The sequence below is a fragment of the Schistocerca americana genome, unplaced genomic scaffold (assembly GCF_021461395.2).
Source record: "Schistocerca americana isolate TAMUIC-IGC-003095 unplaced genomic scaffold, iqSchAmer2.1 HiC_scaffold_133, whole genome shotgun sequence".
Lineage (NCBI taxonomy): Eukaryota > Metazoa > Arthropoda > Insecta > Orthoptera > Acrididae > Schistocerca > Schistocerca americana.
Genome location: NW_025725405.1, coordinates 146,036 through 161,626, shown reverse-complemented (window position 1 = coordinate 161,626; position 15,591 = coordinate 146,036). Strand labels below are relative to the sequence as shown.

The window sequence follows — 15,591 nt, the reverse complement described above, 5'->3', positions numbered from 1 at the left end:
GGCCCGAGCATCGGTGGTTCAGTGGTAGAATGCTCGCCTGCCACGCGGGCGGCCCGGGTTCGGTTCCCGGCCGATGCATCATTTTGTTTTTTCTCCGGTAGGGGTGCTGCGTGTCTTTCGCACTCGAACTGCGTGAGCCATGAGAATGAACCGCGGGATTCCGTGTGGAAAGAACCAATCATGCAGCGCGGACGACTGCTCGTTTGGACTCCTGCGTGCTATTGTACATACTGGCGTCGGCCTAGCATCGCAAGTTGCCTGCCGCGCCGTGAATGCACGTGTAGCAACAGAAAAAATGAGCCAGGGAGTGCAGACTCTCTACCACTTGTATTCGGTACTTACCAAGATTCCAGAAGGTCTAACGATCGCCTGCCTCGGTAGCGCAGTAGGCAGCGCGTAAGTCTCATAATCTTAAGGTCGTGAGTTCGATCCTCACCCGGGGCATCTAATTTTCTGTGACTGAAGGTGGTGCTGTTGCTAGGGCGCCAACTTATTTCTTGTTTGTTATCCGCAACGTTTCAACGCTTCAGCGGGAAAATGTTTACTTCCTGTTATTGCTACATACAGCTTCCCTATTCCTCTTCTCCCAGCAGAGCATGAAGCCAAAAGCATTGCTCTGCGACGTTTGAGGTGCGCGCCTTGCCAGTCAGTATGTGCAAAGATGCTCGCAAAGAGAGCGACAATGCGACAAGCGACCGTACGAACGGTCGAATGAAACGGCCGCATCCGGTGTGGTCTAGTGGCTAGGATACCTGGCTTTCACCCAGGAGGCCCGGGTTCGATTCCCGGTACCGGAACGGAATTTTTTCCACACGAATCGTGACAAGTTTGAGCTGTCCGAGCGGCCGTTTCCCGTCCTGCTCGCAATATAGCTACTGTTTCGTGACCGTCAGCAGAATATAGACTAGGGAAGCAGACACACGACGACCATAGGAATGGTGTATGGCTTCATGCCACCTGATTCCAGCGTAGGGCTGAGCAACTGCATCTGCCGAGGCCCGTTAGCTCAGTTGGTTAGAGCGTCGTGCTAATAACGCGAAGGTCGTGGGTTCGATCCCCCCACGGGCCACTTCTCTTTTACTACTGCGAAAAGGCAGCGCCGATTTCAGCTGGCGAGTGTGATGACCAAATGATCATCACCCTGCGTGGAAGTTGACAGAGGATCCGAACCCGACTCGTCGGGAAGCACTACAGCATTCACTCGGCAATGGCCATAATATCTTGAATACACTGGTTAGAGAAAATGAAAGAAAATGTCCGATTGCCGATGCGTAACAACTTTGGCCCTTGTCAGTACTTGGGCGGGTGAGCGCATGGGAACACAGGGCAGTATTGGCAGTTTTACTTCCTATTTTTGTTTCTCCTTTGTTTTCGGAGCTACAGCCCGATTCGGCCAGGGAGACGCCACCGTGAAATGAAGGGGGCGTGCTGTGTGTCCATCGCCTCGCCTCGCCTCTCCTTACCTCTCTCAGTCGTTTCTCGTGCTTGTCGTTTTGATATAGGCCGATTTGAGAGCGTCAGCTCTCGCGTCAGCTGAGCAAAGTCGAGACAAGTCGAGACACACTAAGGGCTGGTATGCAGCGAGTAAGAGGGCGAAAAAACAATAGTTTAAGAGCGCGTGGCAAAAGTACTCATACGCGAAATTAAAAGCCTGCTGCGGTGGCCGGGAATCGAACCCGGATCAACTGCTTGGAAGGCAACTATGCTGACCATTACACCACCACCGCACAAGCAAGCGCCCCGCCACCGCGCTGAGTCGGCTTCCCGCCTGTCGGCAGCGGCCGAAGGTGATCGTACCCGGCAGGCGCATTTCGAGGCAGGCTAGGGGAGCACATCCAGACGCATTCGGACAGCGTATCCGCGCACATTTCGCATCCTTTGGCAAGAGTCGGCGCCGGCGGCGCAAGAGTACGCAGAGGACCGCGTTCTGGCGGCATCTTTAAGCAGTGCAGTGCAGGATTCAGCGTCTGCAGCATCTTCTCCACAGAATGCTACGGCGCTTGACGGCAGTCCCACTTTCCCTTGAGACATCTGCTCGGGAAGCAGCGTGAAGGTACCGCTGGCCCGAGCATCGGTGGTTCAGTGGTAGAATGCTCGCCTGCCACGCGGGCGGCCCGGGTTCGATTCCCGGCCGATGCATCATTTTGTTTTTTCTCCGGTAGGGGTGCTGCGTGTCTTTCGCACTCGAACTGCGTGAGCCATGAGAATGAACCGCGGGATTCCGTGTGGAAAGAACCAATCATGCAGCGCGGACGACTGCTCGTTTGGACTCCTGCGTGCTATTGTACATACTGGCGTCGGCCTAGCATCGCAAGTTGCCTGCCGCGCCGTGAATGCACGTGTAGCAACAGAAAAAATGAGCCAGGGAGTGCAGACTCTCTACCACTTGTATTCGGTACTTACCAAGATTCCAGAAGGTCTAACGATCGCCTGCCTCGGTAGCGCAGTAGGCAGCGCGTAAGTCTCATAATCTTAAGGTCGTGAGTTCGATCCTCACCCGGGGCATCTAATTTTCTGTGACTGAAGGTGGTGCTGTTGCTAGGGCGCCAACTTATTTCTTGTTTGTTATCCGCAACGTTTCAACGCTTCAGCGGGAAAATGTTTACTTCCTGTTATTGCTACATACAGCTTCCCTATTCCTCTTCTCCCAGCAGAGCATGAAGCCAAAAGCATTGCTCTGCGACGTTTGAGGTGCGCGCCTTGCCAGTCAGTATGTGCAAAGATGCTCGCAAAGAGAGCGACAATGCGGCAAGCGACCGTACGAACGGTCGAATGAAACGGCCGCATCCGGTGTGGTCTAGTGGCTAGGATACCTGGCTTTCACCCAGGAGGCCCGGGTTCGATTCCCGGTACCGGAACGGAATTTTTTCCACACGAATCGTGACAAGTTTGAGCTGTCCGAGCGGCCGTTTCCCGTCCTGCTCGCAATATAGCTACTGTTTCGTGACCGTCAGCAGAATATAGACTAGGGAAGCAGACACACGACGACCATAGGAATGGTGTATGGCTTCATGCCACCTGATTCCAGCGTAGGGCTGAGCAACTGCATCTGCCGAGGCCCGTTAGCTCAGTTGGTTAGAGCGTCGTGCTAATAACGCGAAGGTCGTGGGTTCGATCCCCCCACGGGCCACTTCTCTTTTACTACTGCGAAAAGGCAGCGCCGATTTCAGCTGGCGAGTGTGATGACCAAATGATCATCACCCTGCGTGGAAGTTGACAGAGGATCCGAACCCGACTCGTCGGGAAGCACTACAGCATTCACTCGGCAATGGCCATAATATCTTGAATACACTGGTTAGAGAAAATGAAAGAAAATGTCCGATTGCCGATGCGTAACAACTTTGGCCCTTGTCAGTACTTGGGCGGGTGAGCGCATGGGAACACAGGGCAGTATTGGCAGTTTTACTTCCTATTTTTGTTTCTCCTTTGTTTTCGGAGCTACAGCCCGATTCGGCCAGGGAGACGCCACCGTGAAATGAAGGGGGCGTGCTGTGTGTCCATCGCCTCGCCTCGCCTCTCCTTACCTCTCTCAGTCGTTTCTCGTGCTTGTCGTTTTGATATAGGCCGATTTGAGAGCGTCAGCTCTCGCGTCAGCTGAGCAAAGTCGAGACAAGTCGAGACACACTAAGGGCTGGTATGCAGCGAGTAAGAGGGCGAAAAAACAATAGTTTAAGAGCGCGTGGCAAAAGTACTCATACGCGAAATTAAAAGCCTGCTGCGGTGGCCGGGAATCGAACCCGGATCAACTGCTTGGAAGGCAACTATGCTGACCATTACACCACCACCGCACAAGCGAGCGCCCCGCCACCGCGCTGAGTCGGCTTCCCGCCTGTCGGCAGCGGCCGAAGGTGATCGTACCCGGCAGGCGCATTTCGAGGCAGGCTAGGGGAGCACATCCAGACGCATTCGGACAGCGTATCCGCGCACATTTCGCATCCTTTGGCAAGAGTCGGCGCCGGCGGCGCAAGAGTACGCAGAGGACCGCGTTCTGGCGGCATCTTTAAGCAGTGCAGTGCAGGATTCAGCGTCTGCAGCATCTTCTCCACAGAATGCTACGGCGCTTGACGGCAGTCCCACTTTCCCTTGAGACATCTGCTCGGGAAGCAGCGTGAAGGTACCGCTGGCCCGAGCATCGGTGGTTCAGTGGTAGAATGCTCGCCTGCCACGCGGGCGGCCCGGGTTCGATTCCCGGCCGATGCATCATTTTGTTTTTTCTCCGGTAGGGGTGCTGCGTGTCTTTCGCACTCGAACTGCGTGAGCCATGAGAATGAACCGCGGGATTCCGTGTGGAAAGAACCAATCATGCAGCGCGGACGACTGCTCGTTTGGACTCCTGCGTGCTATTGTACATACTGGCGTCGGCCTAGCATCGCAAGTTGCCTGCCGCGCCGTGAATGCACGTGTAGCAACAGAAAAAATGAGCCAGGGAGTGCAGACTCTCTACCACTTGTATTCGGTACTTACCAAGATTCCAGAAGGTCTAACGATCGCCTGCCTCGGTAGCGCAGTAGGCAGCGCGTAAGTCTCATAATCTTAAGGTCGTGAGTTCGATCCTCACCCGGGGCATCTAATTTTCTGTGACTGAAGGTGGTGCTGTTGCTAGGGCGCCAACTTATTTCTTGTTTGTTATCCGCAACGTTTCAACGCTTCAGCGGGAAAATGTTTACTTCCTGTTGTTGCTACATACAGCTTCCCTATTCCTCTTCTCCCAGCAGAGCATGAAGCCAAAAGCATTGCTCTGCGACGTTTGAGGTGCGCGCCTTGCCAGTCAGTATGTGCAAAGATGCTCGCAAAGAGAGCGACAATGCGACAAGCGACCGTACGAACGGTCGAATGAAACGGCCGCATCCGGTGTGGTCTAGTGGCTAGGATACCTGGCTTTCACCCAGGAGGCCCGGGTTCGATTCCCGGTACCGGAACGGAATTTTTTCCACACGAATCGTGACAAGTTTGAGCTGTCCGAGCGGCCGTTTCCCGTCCTGCTCGCAATATAGCTACTGTTTCGTGACCGTCAGCAGAATATAGACTAGGGAAGCAGACACACGACGACCATAGGAATGGTGTATGGCTTCATGCCACCTGATTCCAGCGTAGGGCTGAGCAACTGCATCTGCCGAGGCCCGTTAGCTCAGTTGGTTAGAGCGTCGTGCTAATAACGCGAAGGTCGTGGGTTCGATCCCCCCACGGGCCACTTCTCTTTTACTACTGCGAAAAGGCAGCGCCGATTTCAGCTGGCGAGTGTGATGACCAAATGATCATCACCCTGCGTGGAAGTTGACAGAGGATCCGAACCCGACTCGTCGGGAAGCACTACAGCATTCACTCGGCAATGGCCATAATATCTTGAATACACTGGTTAGAGAAAATGAAAGAAAATGTCCGATTGCCGATGCGTAACAACTTTGGCCCTTGTCAGTACTTGGGCGGGTGAGCGCATGGGAACACAGGGCAGTATTGGCAGTTTTACTTCCTATTTTTGTTTCTCCTTTGTTTTCGGAGCTACAGCCCGATTCGGCCAGGGAGACGCCACCGTGAAATGAAGGGGGCGTGCTGTGTGTCCATCGCCTCGCCTCGCCTCTCCTTACCTCTCTCAGTCGTTTCTCGTGCTTGTCGTTTTGATATAGGCCGATTTGAGAGCGTCAGCTCTCGCGTCAGCTGAGCAAAGTCGAGACAAGTCGAGACACACTAAGGGCTGGTATGCAGCGAGTAAGAGGGCGAAAAAACAATAGTTTAAGAGCGCGTGGCAAAAGTACTCATACGCGAAATTAAAAGCCTGCTGCGGTGGCCGGGAATCGAACCCGGATCAACTGCTTGGAAGGCAACTATGCTGACCATTACACCACCACCGCACAAGCGAGCGCCCCGCCACCGCGCTGAGTCGGCTTCCCGCCTGTCGGCAGCGGCCGAAGGTGATCGTACCCGGCAGGCGCATTTCGAGGCAGGCTAGGGGAGCACATCCAGACGCATTCGGACAGCGTATCCGCGCACATTTCGCATCCTTTGGCAAGAGTCGGCGCCGGCGGCGCAAGAGTACGCAGAGGACCGCGTTCTGGCGGCATCTTTAAGCAGTGCAGTGCAGGATTCAGCGTCTGCAGCATCTTCTCCACAGAATGCTACGGCGCTTGACGGCAGTCCCACTTTCCCTTGAGACATCTGCTCGGGAAGCAGCGTGAAGGTACCGCTGGCCCGAGCATCGGTGGTTCAGTGGTAGAATGCTCGCCTGCCACGCGGGCGGCCCGGGTTCGATTCCCGGCCGATGCATCATTTTGTTTTTTCTCCGGTAGGGGTGCTGCGTGTCTTTCGCACTCGAACTGCGTGAGCCATGAGAATGAACCGCGGGATTCCGTGTGGAAAGAACCAATCATGCAGCGCGGACGACTGCTCGTTTGGACTCCTGCGTGCTATTGTACATACTGGCGTCGGCCTAGCATCGCAAGTTGCCTGCCGCGCCGTGAATGCACGTGTAGCAACAGAAAAAATGAGCCAGGGAGTGCAGACTCTCTACCACTTGTATTCGGTACTTACCAAGATTCCAGAAGGTCTAACGATCGCCTGCCTCGGTAGCGCAGTAGGCAGCGCGTAAGTCTCATAATCTTAAGGTCGTGAGTTCGATCCTCACCCGGGGCATCTAATTTTCTGTGACTGAAGGTGGTGCTGTTGCTAGGGCGCCAACTTATTTCTTGTTTGTTATCCGCAACGTTTCAACGCTTCAGCGGGAAAATGTTTACTTCCTGTTATTGCTACATACAGCTTCCCTATTCCTCTTCTCCCAGCAGAGCATGAAGCCAAAAGCATTGCTCTGCGACGTTTGAGGTGCGCGCCTTGCCAGTCAGTATGTGCAAAGATGCTCGCAAAGAGAGCGACAATGCGACAAGCGACCGTACGAACGGTCGAATGAAACGGCCGCATCCGGTGTGGTCTAGTGGCTAGGATACCTGGCTTTCACCCAGGAGGCCCGGGTTCGATTCCCGGTACCGGAACGGAATTTTTTCCACACGAATCGTGACAAGTTTGAGCTGTCCGAGCGGCCGTTTCCCGTCCTGCTCGCAATATAGCTACTGTTTCGTGACCGTCAGCAGAATATAGACTAGGGAAGCAGACACACGACGACCATAGGAATGGTGTATGGCTTCATGCCACCTGATTCCAGCGTAGGGCTGAGCAACTGCATCTGCCGAGGCCCGTTAGCTCAGTTGGTTAGAGCGTCGTGCTAATAACGCGAAGGTCGTGGGTTCGATCCCCCCACGGGCCACTTCTCTTTTACTACTGCGAAAAGGCAGCGCCGATTTCAGCTGGCGAGTGTGATGACCAAATGATCATCACCCTGCGTGGAAGTTGACAGAGGATCCGAACCCGACTCGTCGGGAAGCACTACAGCATTCACTCGGCAATGGCCATAATATCTTGAATACACTGGTTAGAGAAAATGAAAGAAAATGTCCGATTGCCGATGCGTAACAACTTTGGCCCTTGTCAGTACTTGGGCGGGTGAGCGCATGGGAACACAGGGCAGTATTGGCAGTTTTACTTCCTATTTTTGTTTCTCCTTTGTTTTCGGAGCTACAGCCCGATTCGGCCAGGGAGACGCCACCGTGAAATGAAGGGGGCGTGCTGTGTGTCCATCGCCTCGCCTCGCCTCTCCTTACCTCTCTCAGTCGTTTCTCGTGCTTGTCGTTTTGATATAGGCCGATTTGAGAGCGTCAGCTCTCGCGTCAGCTGAGCAAAGTCGAGACAAGTCGAGACACACTAAGGGCTGGTATGCAGCGAGTAAGAGGGCGAAAAAACAATAGTTTAAGAGCGCGTGGCAAAAGTACTCATACGCGAAATTAAAAGCCTGCTGCGGTGGCCGGGAATCGAACCCGGATCAACTGCTTGGAAGGCAACTATGCTGACCATTACACCACCACCGCACAAGCGAGCGCCCCGCCACCGCGCTGAGTCGGCTTCCCGCCTGTCGGCAGCGGCCGAAGGTGATCGTACCCGGCAGGCGCATTTCGAGGCAGGCTAGGGGAGCACATCCAGACGCATTCGGACAGCGTATCCGCGCACATTTCGCATCCTTTGGCAAGAGTCGGCGCCGGCGGCGCAAGAGTACGCAGAGGACCGCGTTCTGGCGGCATCTTTAAGCAGTGCAGTGCAGGATTCAGCGTCTGCAGCATCTTCTCCACAGAATGCTACGGCGCTTGACGGCAGTCCCACTTTCCCTTGAGACATCTGCTCGGGAAGCAGCGTGAAGGTACCGCTGGCCCGAGCATCGGTGGTTCAGTGGTAGAATGCTCGCCTGCCACGCGGGCGGCCCGGGTTCGGTTCCCGGCCGATGCATCATTTTGTTTTTTCTCCGGTAGGGGTGCTGCGTGTCTTTCGCACTCGAACTGCGTGAGCCATGAGAATGAACCGCGGGATTCCGTGTGGAAAGAACCAATCATGCAGCGCGGACGACTGCTCGTTTGGACTCCTGCGTGCTATTGTACATACTGGCGTCGGCCTAGCATCGCAAGTTGCCTGCCGCGCCGTGAATGCACGTGTAGCAACAGAAAAAATGAGCCAGGGAGTGCAGACTCTCTACCACTTGTATTCGGTACTTACCAAGATTCCAGAAGGTCTAACGATCGCCTGCCTCGGTAGCGCAGTAGGCAGCGCGTAAGTCTCATAATCTTAAGGTCGTGAGTTCGATCCTCACCCGGGGCATCTAATTTTCTGTGACTGAAGGTGGTGCTGTTGCTAGGGCGCCAACTTATTTCTTGTTTGTTATCCGCAACGTTTCAACGCTTCAGCGGGAAAATGTTTACTTCCTGTTATTGCTACATACAGCTTCCCTATTCCTCTTCTCCCAGCAGAGCATGAAGCCAAAAGCATTGCTCTGCGACGTTTGAGGTGCGCGCCTTGCCAGTCAGTATGTGCAAAGATGCTCGCAAAGAGAGCGACAATGCGACAAGCGACCGTACGAACGGTCGAATGAAACGGCCGCATCCGGTGTGGTCTAGTGGCTAGGATACCTGGCTTTCACCCAGGAGGCCCGGGTTCGATTCCCGGTACCGGAACGGAATTTTTTCCACACGAATCGTGACAAGTTTGAGCTGTCCGAGCGGCCGTTTCCCGTCCTGCTCGCAATATAGCTACTGTTTCGTGACCGTCAGCAGAATATAGACTAGGGAAGCAGACACACGACGACCATAGGAATGGTGTATGGCTTCATGCCACCTGATTCCAGCGTAGGGCTGAGCAACTGCATCTGCCGAGGCCCGTTAGCTCAGTTGGTTAGAGCGTCGTGCTAATAACGCGAAGGTCGTGGGTTCGATCCCCCCACGGGCCACTTCTCTTTTACTACTGCGAAAAGGCAGCGCCGATTTCAGCTGGCGAGTGTGATGACCAAATGATCATCACCCTGCGTGGAAGTTGACAGAGGATCCGAACCCGACTCGTCGGGAAGCACTACAGCATTCACTCGGCAATGGCCATAATATCTTGAATACACTGGTTAGAGAAAATGAAAGAAAATGTCCGATTGCCGATGCGTAACAACTTTGGCCCTTGTCAGTACTTGGGCGGGTGAGCGCATGGGAACACAGGGCAGTATTGGCAGTTTTACTTCCTATTTTTGTTTCTCCTTTGTTTTCGGAGCTACAGCCCGATTCGGCCAGGGAGACGCCACCGTGAAATGAAGGGGGCGTGCTGTGTGTCCATCGCCTCGCCTCGCCTCTCCTTACCTCTCTCAGTCGTTTCTCGTGCTTGTCGTTTTGATATAGGCCGATTTGAGAGCGTCAGCTCTCGCGTCAGCTGAGCAAAGTCGAGACGAGTCGAGACACACTAAGGGCTGGTATGCAGCGAGTAAGAGGGCGAAAAAACAATAGTTTAAGAGCGCGTGGCAAAAGTACTCATACGCGAAATTAAAAGCCTGCTGCGGTGGCCGGGAATCGAACCCGGATCAACTGCTTGGAAGGCAACTATGCTGACCATTACACCACCACCGCACAAGCGAGCGCCCCGCCACCGCGCTGAGTCGGCTTCCCGCCTGTCGGCAGCGGCCGAAGGTGATCGTACCCGGCAGGCGCATTTCGAGGCAGGCTAGGGGAGCACATCCAGACGCATTCGGACAGCGTATCCGCGCACATTTCGCATCCTTTGGCAAGAGTCGGCGCCGGCGGCGCAAGAGTACGCAGAGGACCGCGTTCTGGCGGCATCTTTAAGCAGTGCAGTGCAGGATTCAGCGTCTGCAGCATCTTCTCCACAGAATGCTACGGCGCTTGACGGCAGTCCCACTTTCCCTTGAGACATCTGCTCGGGAAGCAGCGTGAAGGTACCGCTGGCCCGAGCATCGGTGGTTCAGTGGTAGAATGCTCGCCTGCCACGCGGGCGGCCCGGGTTCGATTCCCGGCCGATGCATCATTTTGTTTTTTCTCCGGTAGGGGTGCTGCGTGTCTTTCGCACTCGAACTGCGTGAGCCATGAGAATGAACCGCGGGATTCCGTGTGGAAAGAACCAATCATGCAGCGCGGACGACTGCTCGTTTGGACTCCTGCGTGCTATTGTACATACTGGCGTCGGCCTAGCATCGCAAGTTGCCTGCCGCGCCGTGAATGCACGTGTAGCAACAGAAAAAATGAGCCAGGGAGTGCAGACTCTCTACCACTTGTATTCGGTACTTACCAAGATTCCAGAAGGTCTAACGATCGCCTGCCTCGGTAGCGCAGTAGGCAGCGCGTAAGTCTCATAATCTTAAGGTCGTGAGTTCGATCCTCACCCGGGGCATCTAATTTTCTGTGACTGAAGGTGGTGCTGTTGCTAGGCCGCCAACTTATTTCTTGTTTGTTATCCGCAACGTTTCAACGCTTCAGCGGGAAAATGTTTACTTCCTGTTATTGCTACATACAGCTTCCCTATTCCTCTTCTCCCAGCAGAGCATGAAGCCAAAAGCATTGCTCTGCGACGTTTGAGGTGCGCGCCTTGCCAGTCAGTATGTGCAAAGATGCTCGCAAAGAGAGCGACAATGCGACAAGCGACCGTACGAACGGTCGAATGAAACGGCCGCATCCGGTGTGGTCTAGTGGCTAGGATACCTGGCTTTCACCCAGGAGGCCCGGGTTCGATTCCCGGTACCGGAACGGAATTTTTTCCACACGAATCGTGACAAGTTTGAGCTGTCCGAGCGGCCGTTTCCCGTCCTGCTCGCAATATAGCTACTGTTTCGTGACCGTCAGCAGAATATAGACTAGGGAAGCAGACACACGACGACCATAGGAATGGTGTATGGCTTCATGCCACCTGATTCCAGCGTAGGGCTGAGCAACTGCATCTGCCGAGGCCCGTTAGCTCAGTTGGTTAGAGCGTCGTGCTAATAACGCGAAGGTCGTGGGTTCGATCCCCCCACGGGCCACTTCTCTTTTACTACTGCGAAAAGGCAGCGCCGATTTCAGCTGGCGAGTGTGATGACCAAATGATCATCACCCTGCGTGGAAGTTGACAGAGGATCCGAACCCGACTCGTCGGGAAGCACTACAGCATTCACTCGGCAATGGCCATAATATCTTGAATACACTGGTTAGAGAAAATGAAAGAAAATGTCCGATTGCCGATGCGTAACAACTTTGGCCCTTGTCAGTACTTGGGCGGGTGAGCGCATGGGAACACAGGGCAGTATTGGCAGTTTTACTTCCTATTTTTGTTTCTCCTTTGTTTTCGGAGCTACAGCCCGATTCGGCCAGGGAGACGCCACCGTGAAATGAAGGGGGCGTGCTGTGTGTCCATCGCCTCGCCTCGCCTCTCCTTACCTCTCTCAGTCGTTTCTCGTGCTTGTCGTTTTGATATAGGCCGATTTGAGAGCGTCAGCTCTCGCGTCAGCTGAGCAAAGTCGAGACAAGTCGAGACACACTAAGGGCTGGTATGCAGCGAGTAAGAGGGCGAAAAAACAATAGTTTAAGAGCGCGTGGCAAAAGTACTCATACGCGAAATTAAAAGCCTGCTGCGGTGGCCGGGAATCGAACCCGGATCAACTGCTTGGAAGGCAACTATGCTGACCATTACACCACCACCGCACAAGCGAGCGCCCCGCCACCGCGCTGAGTCGGCTTCCCGCCTGTCGGCAGCGGCCGAAGGTGATCGTACCCGGCAGGCGCATTTCGAGGCAGGCTAGGGGAGCACATCCAGACGCATTCGGACAGCGTATCCGCGCACATTTCGCATCCTTTGGCAAGAGTCGGCGCCGGCGGCGCAAGAGTACGCAGAGGACCGCGTTCTGGCGGCATCTTTAAGCAGTGCAGTGCAGGATTCAGCGTCTGCAGCATCTTCTCCACAGAATGCTACGGCGCTTGACGGCAGTCCCACTTTCCCTTGAGACATCTGCTCGGGAAGCAGCGTGAAGGTACCGCTGGCCCGAGCATCGGTGGTTCAGTGGTAGAATGCTCGCCTGCCACGCGGGCGGCCCGGGTTCGGTTCCCGGCCGATGCATCATTTTGTTTTTTCTCCGGTAGGGGTGCTGCGTGTCTTTCGCACTCGAACTGCGTGAGCCATGAGAATGAACCGCGGGATTCCGTGTGGAAAGAACCAATCATGCAGCGCGGACGACTGCTCGTTTGGACTCCTGCGTGCTATTGTACATACTGGCGTCGGCCTAGCATCGCAAGTTGCCTGCCGCGCCGTGAATGCACGTGTAGCAACAGAAAAAATGAGCCAGGGAGTGCAGACTCTCTACCACTTGTATTCGGTACTTACCAAGATTCCAGAAGGTCTAACGATCGCCTGCCTCGGTAGCGCAGTAGGCAGCGCGTAAGTCTCATAATCTTAAGGTCGTGAGTTCGATCCTCACCCGGGGCATCTAATTTTCTGTGACTGAAGGTGGTGCTGTTGCTAGGGCGCCAACTTATTTCTTGTTTGTTATCCGCAACGTTTCAACGCTTCAGCGGGAAAATGTTTACTTCCTGTTATTGCTACATACAGCTTCCCTATTCCTCTTCTCCCAGCAGAGCATGAAGCCAAAAGCATTGCTCTGCGACGTTTGAGGTGCGCGCCTTGCCAGTCAGTATGTGCAAAGATGCTCGCAAAGAGAGCGACAATGCGACAAGCGACCGTACGAACGGTCGAATGAAACGGCCGCATCCGGTGTGGTCTAGTGGCTAGGATACCTGGCTTTCACCCAGGAGGCCCGGGTTCGATTCCCGGTACCGGAACGGAATTTTTTCCACACGAATCGTGACAAGTTTGAGCTGTCCGAGCGGCCGTTTCCCGTCCTGCTCGCAATATAGCTACTGTTTCGTGACCGTCAGCAGAATATAGACTAGGGAAGCAGACACACGACGACCATAGGAATGGTGTATGGCTTCATGCCACCTGATTCCAGCGTAGGGCTGAGCAACTGCATCTGCCGAGGCCCGTTAGCTCAGTTGGTTAGAGCGTCGTGCTAATAACGCGAAGGTCGTGGGTTCGATCCCCCCACGGGCCACTTCTCTTTTACTACTGCGAAAAGGCAGCGCCGATTTCAGCTGGCGAGTGTGATGACCAAATGATCATCACCCTGCGTGGAAGTTGACAGAGGATCCGAACCCGACTCGTCGGGAAGCACTACAGCATTCACTCGGCAATGGCCATAATATCTTGAATACACTGGTTAGAGAAAATGAAAGAAAATGTCCGATTGCCGATGCGTAACAACTTTGGCCCTTGTCAGTACTTGGGCGGGTGAGCGCATGGGAACACAGGGCAGTATTGGCAGTTTTACTTCCTATTTTTGTTTCTCCTTTGTTTTCGGAGCTACAGCCCGATTCGGCCAGGGAGACGCCACCGTGAAATGAAGGGGGCGTGCTGTGTGTCCATCGCCTCGCCTCGCCTCTCCTTACCTCTCTCAGTCGTTTCTCGTGCTTGTCGTTTTGATATAGGCCGATTTGAGAGCGTCAGCTCTCGCGTCAGCTGAGCAAAGTCGAGACAAGTCGAGACACACTAAGGGCTGGTATGCAGCGAGTAAGAGGGCGAAAAAACAATAGTTTAAGAGCGCGTGGCAAAAGTACTCATACGCGAAATTAAAAGCCTGCTGCGGTGGCCGGGAATCGAACCCGGATCAACTGCTTGGAAGGCAACTATGCTGACCATTACACCACCACCGCACAAGCGAGCGCCCCGCCACCGCGCTGAGTCGGCTTCCCGCCTGTCGGCAGCGGCCGAAGGTGATCGTACCCGGCAGGCGCATTTCGAGGCAGGCTAGGGGAGCACATCCAGACGCATTCGGACAGCGTATCCGCGCACATTTCGCATCCTTTGGCAAGAGTCGGCGCCGGCGGCGCAAGAGTACGCAGAGGACCGCGTTCTGGCGGCATCTTTAAGCAGTGCAGTGCAGGATTCAGCGTCTGCAGCATCTTCTCCACAGAATGCTACGGCGCTTGACGGCAGTCCCACTTTCCCTTGAGACATCTGCTCGGGAAGCAGCGTGAAGGTACCGCTGGCCCGAGCATCGGTGGTTCAGTGGTAGAATGCTCGCCTGCCACGCGGGCGGCCCGGGTTCGGTTCCCGGCCGATGCATCATTTTGTTTTTTCTCCGGTAGGGGTGCTGCGTGTCTTTCGCACTCGAACTGCGTGAGCCATGAGAATGAACCGCGGGATTCCGTGTGGAAAGAACCAATCATGCAGCGCGGACGACTGCTCGTTTGGACTCCTGCGTGCTATTGTACATACTGGCGTCGGCCTAGCATCGCAAGTTGCCTGCCGCGCCGTGAATGCACGTGTAGCAACAGAAAAAATGAGCCAGGGAGTGCAGACTCTCTACCACTTGTATTCGGTACTTACCAAGATTCCAGAAGGTCTAACGATCGCCTGCCTCGGTAGCGCAGTAGGCAGCGCGTAAGTCTCATAATCTTAAGGTCGTGAGTTCGATCCTCACCCGGGGCATCTAATTTTCTGTGACTGAAGGTGGTGCTGTTGCTAGGGCGCCAACTTATTTCTTGTTTGTTATCCGCAACGTTTCAACGCTTCAGCGGGAAAATGTTTACTTCCTGTTATTGCTACATACAGCTTCCCTATTCCTCTTCTCCCAGCAGAGCATGAAGCCAAAAGCATTGCTCTGCGACGTTTGAGGTGCGCGCCTTGCCAGTCAGTATGTGCAAAGATGCTCGCAAAGAGAGCGACAATGCGACAAGCGACCGTACGAACGGTCGAATGAAACGGCCGCATCCGGTGTGGTCTAGTGGCTAGGATACCTGGCTTTCACCCAGGAGGCCCGGGTTCGATTCCCGGTACCGGAACGGAATTTTTTCCACACGAATCGTGACAAGTTTGAGCTGTCCGAGCGGCCGTTTCCCGTCCTGCTCGCAATATAGCTACTGTTTCGTGACCGTCAGCAGAATATAGACTAGGGAAGCAGACACACGACGACCATAGGAATGGTGTATGGCTTCATGCCACCTGATTCCAGCGTAGGGCTGAGCAACTGCATCTGCCGAGGCCCGTTAGCTCAGTTGGTTAGAGCGTCGTGCTAATAACGCGAAGGTCGTGGGTTCGATCCCCCCACGGGCCACTTCTCTTTTACTACTGCGAAAAGGCAGCGCCGATTTCAGCTGGCGAGTGTGATGACCAAATGATCATCACCCTGCGTGGAAGTTGACAGAGGAT

General features: G+C 54.6%; 39 non-coding genes across 39 annotated transcripts; 32 read left to right on the top strand and 7 right to left on the bottom strand.

The window, feature by feature from the left end:
- The first annotated feature begins 7 nt into the window (after positions 1 to 7).
- Positions 8 to 78, top strand: Trnag-gcc. Its single transcript has one exon. It is a non-coding gene; the product is annotated as a tRNA-Gly (tRNA).
- A 293-nt stretch (positions 79 to 371) lies between these two features.
- Trnam-cau lies at positions 372 to 444 on the top strand. Its single transcript has one exon. It is a non-coding gene; the product is annotated as a tRNA-Met (tRNA).
- Positions 445 to 725: 281 nt separating this feature from the next.
- On the top strand, positions 726 to 797 carry Trnae-uuc. Its single transcript has one exon. It is a non-coding gene; the product is annotated as a tRNA-Glu (tRNA).
- Positions 798 to 995: 198 nt separating this feature from the next.
- On the top strand, positions 996 to 1,069 carry Trnai-aau. Its single transcript has one exon. It is a non-coding gene; the product is annotated as a tRNA-Ile (tRNA).
- A 586-nt stretch (positions 1,070 to 1,655) lies between these two features.
- On the bottom strand, positions 1,656 to 1,727 carry Trnag-ucc. The gene has a single exon. It is a non-coding gene; the product is annotated as a tRNA-Gly (tRNA).
- A 341-nt stretch (positions 1,728 to 2,068) lies between these two features.
- Positions 2,069 to 2,139, top strand: Trnag-gcc. Its single transcript has one exon. It is a non-coding gene; the product is annotated as a tRNA-Gly (tRNA).
- A 293-nt stretch (positions 2,140 to 2,432) lies between these two features.
- Trnam-cau lies at positions 2,433 to 2,505 on the top strand. The gene has a single exon. It is a non-coding gene; the product is annotated as a tRNA-Met (tRNA).
- Positions 2,506 to 2,786: 281 nt separating this feature from the next.
- Trnae-uuc lies at positions 2,787 to 2,858 on the top strand. The gene has a single exon. It is a non-coding gene; the product is annotated as a tRNA-Glu (tRNA).
- A 198-nt stretch (positions 2,859 to 3,056) lies between these two features.
- Trnai-aau lies at positions 3,057 to 3,130 on the top strand. The gene has a single exon. It is a non-coding gene; the product is annotated as a tRNA-Ile (tRNA).
- Positions 3,131 to 3,716: 586 nt separating this feature from the next.
- Positions 3,717 to 3,788, bottom strand: Trnag-ucc. The gene has a single exon. It is a non-coding gene; the product is annotated as a tRNA-Gly (tRNA).
- A 341-nt stretch (positions 3,789 to 4,129) lies between these two features.
- Positions 4,130 to 4,200, top strand: Trnag-gcc. The gene has a single exon. It is a non-coding gene; the product is annotated as a tRNA-Gly (tRNA).
- Positions 4,201 to 4,493: 293 nt separating this feature from the next.
- On the top strand, positions 4,494 to 4,566 carry Trnam-cau. The gene has a single exon. It is a non-coding gene; the product is annotated as a tRNA-Met (tRNA).
- A 281-nt stretch (positions 4,567 to 4,847) lies between these two features.
- Trnae-uuc lies at positions 4,848 to 4,919 on the top strand. The gene has a single exon. It is a non-coding gene; the product is annotated as a tRNA-Glu (tRNA).
- A 198-nt stretch (positions 4,920 to 5,117) lies between these two features.
- Trnai-aau lies at positions 5,118 to 5,191 on the top strand. Its single transcript has one exon. It is a non-coding gene; the product is annotated as a tRNA-Ile (tRNA).
- A 586-nt stretch (positions 5,192 to 5,777) lies between these two features.
- Positions 5,778 to 5,849, bottom strand: Trnag-ucc. Its single transcript has one exon. It is a non-coding gene; the product is annotated as a tRNA-Gly (tRNA).
- A 341-nt stretch (positions 5,850 to 6,190) lies between these two features.
- On the top strand, positions 6,191 to 6,261 carry Trnag-gcc. The gene has a single exon. It is a non-coding gene; the product is annotated as a tRNA-Gly (tRNA).
- Positions 6,262 to 6,554: 293 nt separating this feature from the next.
- Trnam-cau lies at positions 6,555 to 6,627 on the top strand. The gene has a single exon. It is a non-coding gene; the product is annotated as a tRNA-Met (tRNA).
- Positions 6,628 to 6,908: 281 nt separating this feature from the next.
- Trnae-uuc lies at positions 6,909 to 6,980 on the top strand. The gene has a single exon. It is a non-coding gene; the product is annotated as a tRNA-Glu (tRNA).
- A 198-nt stretch (positions 6,981 to 7,178) lies between these two features.
- On the top strand, positions 7,179 to 7,252 carry Trnai-aau. The gene has a single exon. It is a non-coding gene; the product is annotated as a tRNA-Ile (tRNA).
- Positions 7,253 to 7,838: 586 nt separating this feature from the next.
- On the bottom strand, positions 7,839 to 7,910 carry Trnag-ucc. The gene has a single exon. It is a non-coding gene; the product is annotated as a tRNA-Gly (tRNA).
- A 341-nt stretch (positions 7,911 to 8,251) lies between these two features.
- On the top strand, positions 8,252 to 8,322 carry Trnag-gcc. The gene has a single exon. It is a non-coding gene; the product is annotated as a tRNA-Gly (tRNA).
- Positions 8,323 to 8,615: 293 nt separating this feature from the next.
- Positions 8,616 to 8,688, top strand: Trnam-cau. Its single transcript has one exon. It is a non-coding gene; the product is annotated as a tRNA-Met (tRNA).
- Positions 8,689 to 8,969: 281 nt separating this feature from the next.
- On the top strand, positions 8,970 to 9,041 carry Trnae-uuc. The gene has a single exon. It is a non-coding gene; the product is annotated as a tRNA-Glu (tRNA).
- Positions 9,042 to 9,239: 198 nt separating this feature from the next.
- Trnai-aau lies at positions 9,240 to 9,313 on the top strand. Its single transcript has one exon. It is a non-coding gene; the product is annotated as a tRNA-Ile (tRNA).
- A 586-nt stretch (positions 9,314 to 9,899) lies between these two features.
- On the bottom strand, positions 9,900 to 9,971 carry Trnag-ucc. Its single transcript has one exon. It is a non-coding gene; the product is annotated as a tRNA-Gly (tRNA).
- Positions 9,972 to 10,312: 341 nt separating this feature from the next.
- Positions 10,313 to 10,383, top strand: Trnag-gcc. Its single transcript has one exon. It is a non-coding gene; the product is annotated as a tRNA-Gly (tRNA).
- Positions 10,384 to 10,676: 293 nt separating this feature from the next.
- Positions 10,677 to 10,749, top strand: Trnam-cau. Its single transcript has one exon. It is a non-coding gene; the product is annotated as a tRNA-Met (tRNA).
- Positions 10,750 to 11,030: 281 nt separating this feature from the next.
- Positions 11,031 to 11,102, top strand: Trnae-uuc. Its single transcript has one exon. It is a non-coding gene; the product is annotated as a tRNA-Glu (tRNA).
- A 198-nt stretch (positions 11,103 to 11,300) lies between these two features.
- Positions 11,301 to 11,374, top strand: Trnai-aau. The gene has a single exon. It is a non-coding gene; the product is annotated as a tRNA-Ile (tRNA).
- A 586-nt stretch (positions 11,375 to 11,960) lies between these two features.
- On the bottom strand, positions 11,961 to 12,032 carry Trnag-ucc. Its single transcript has one exon. It is a non-coding gene; the product is annotated as a tRNA-Gly (tRNA).
- Positions 12,033 to 12,373: 341 nt separating this feature from the next.
- On the top strand, positions 12,374 to 12,444 carry Trnag-gcc. The gene has a single exon. It is a non-coding gene; the product is annotated as a tRNA-Gly (tRNA).
- A 293-nt stretch (positions 12,445 to 12,737) lies between these two features.
- Trnam-cau lies at positions 12,738 to 12,810 on the top strand. Its single transcript has one exon. It is a non-coding gene; the product is annotated as a tRNA-Met (tRNA).
- Positions 12,811 to 13,091: 281 nt separating this feature from the next.
- Positions 13,092 to 13,163, top strand: Trnae-uuc. Its single transcript has one exon. It is a non-coding gene; the product is annotated as a tRNA-Glu (tRNA).
- Positions 13,164 to 13,361: 198 nt separating this feature from the next.
- Trnai-aau lies at positions 13,362 to 13,435 on the top strand. Its single transcript has one exon. It is a non-coding gene; the product is annotated as a tRNA-Ile (tRNA).
- A 586-nt stretch (positions 13,436 to 14,021) lies between these two features.
- On the bottom strand, positions 14,022 to 14,093 carry Trnag-ucc. Its single transcript has one exon. It is a non-coding gene; the product is annotated as a tRNA-Gly (tRNA).
- Positions 14,094 to 14,434: 341 nt separating this feature from the next.
- Positions 14,435 to 14,505, top strand: Trnag-gcc. Its single transcript has one exon. It is a non-coding gene; the product is annotated as a tRNA-Gly (tRNA).
- A 293-nt stretch (positions 14,506 to 14,798) lies between these two features.
- On the top strand, positions 14,799 to 14,871 carry Trnam-cau. The gene has a single exon. It is a non-coding gene; the product is annotated as a tRNA-Met (tRNA).
- Positions 14,872 to 15,152: 281 nt separating this feature from the next.
- Positions 15,153 to 15,224, top strand: Trnae-uuc. The gene has a single exon. It is a non-coding gene; the product is annotated as a tRNA-Glu (tRNA).
- Positions 15,225 to 15,422: 198 nt separating this feature from the next.
- Trnai-aau lies at positions 15,423 to 15,496 on the top strand. Its single transcript has one exon. It is a non-coding gene; the product is annotated as a tRNA-Ile (tRNA).
- Positions 15,497 to 15,591: the final 95 nt, after the last annotated feature.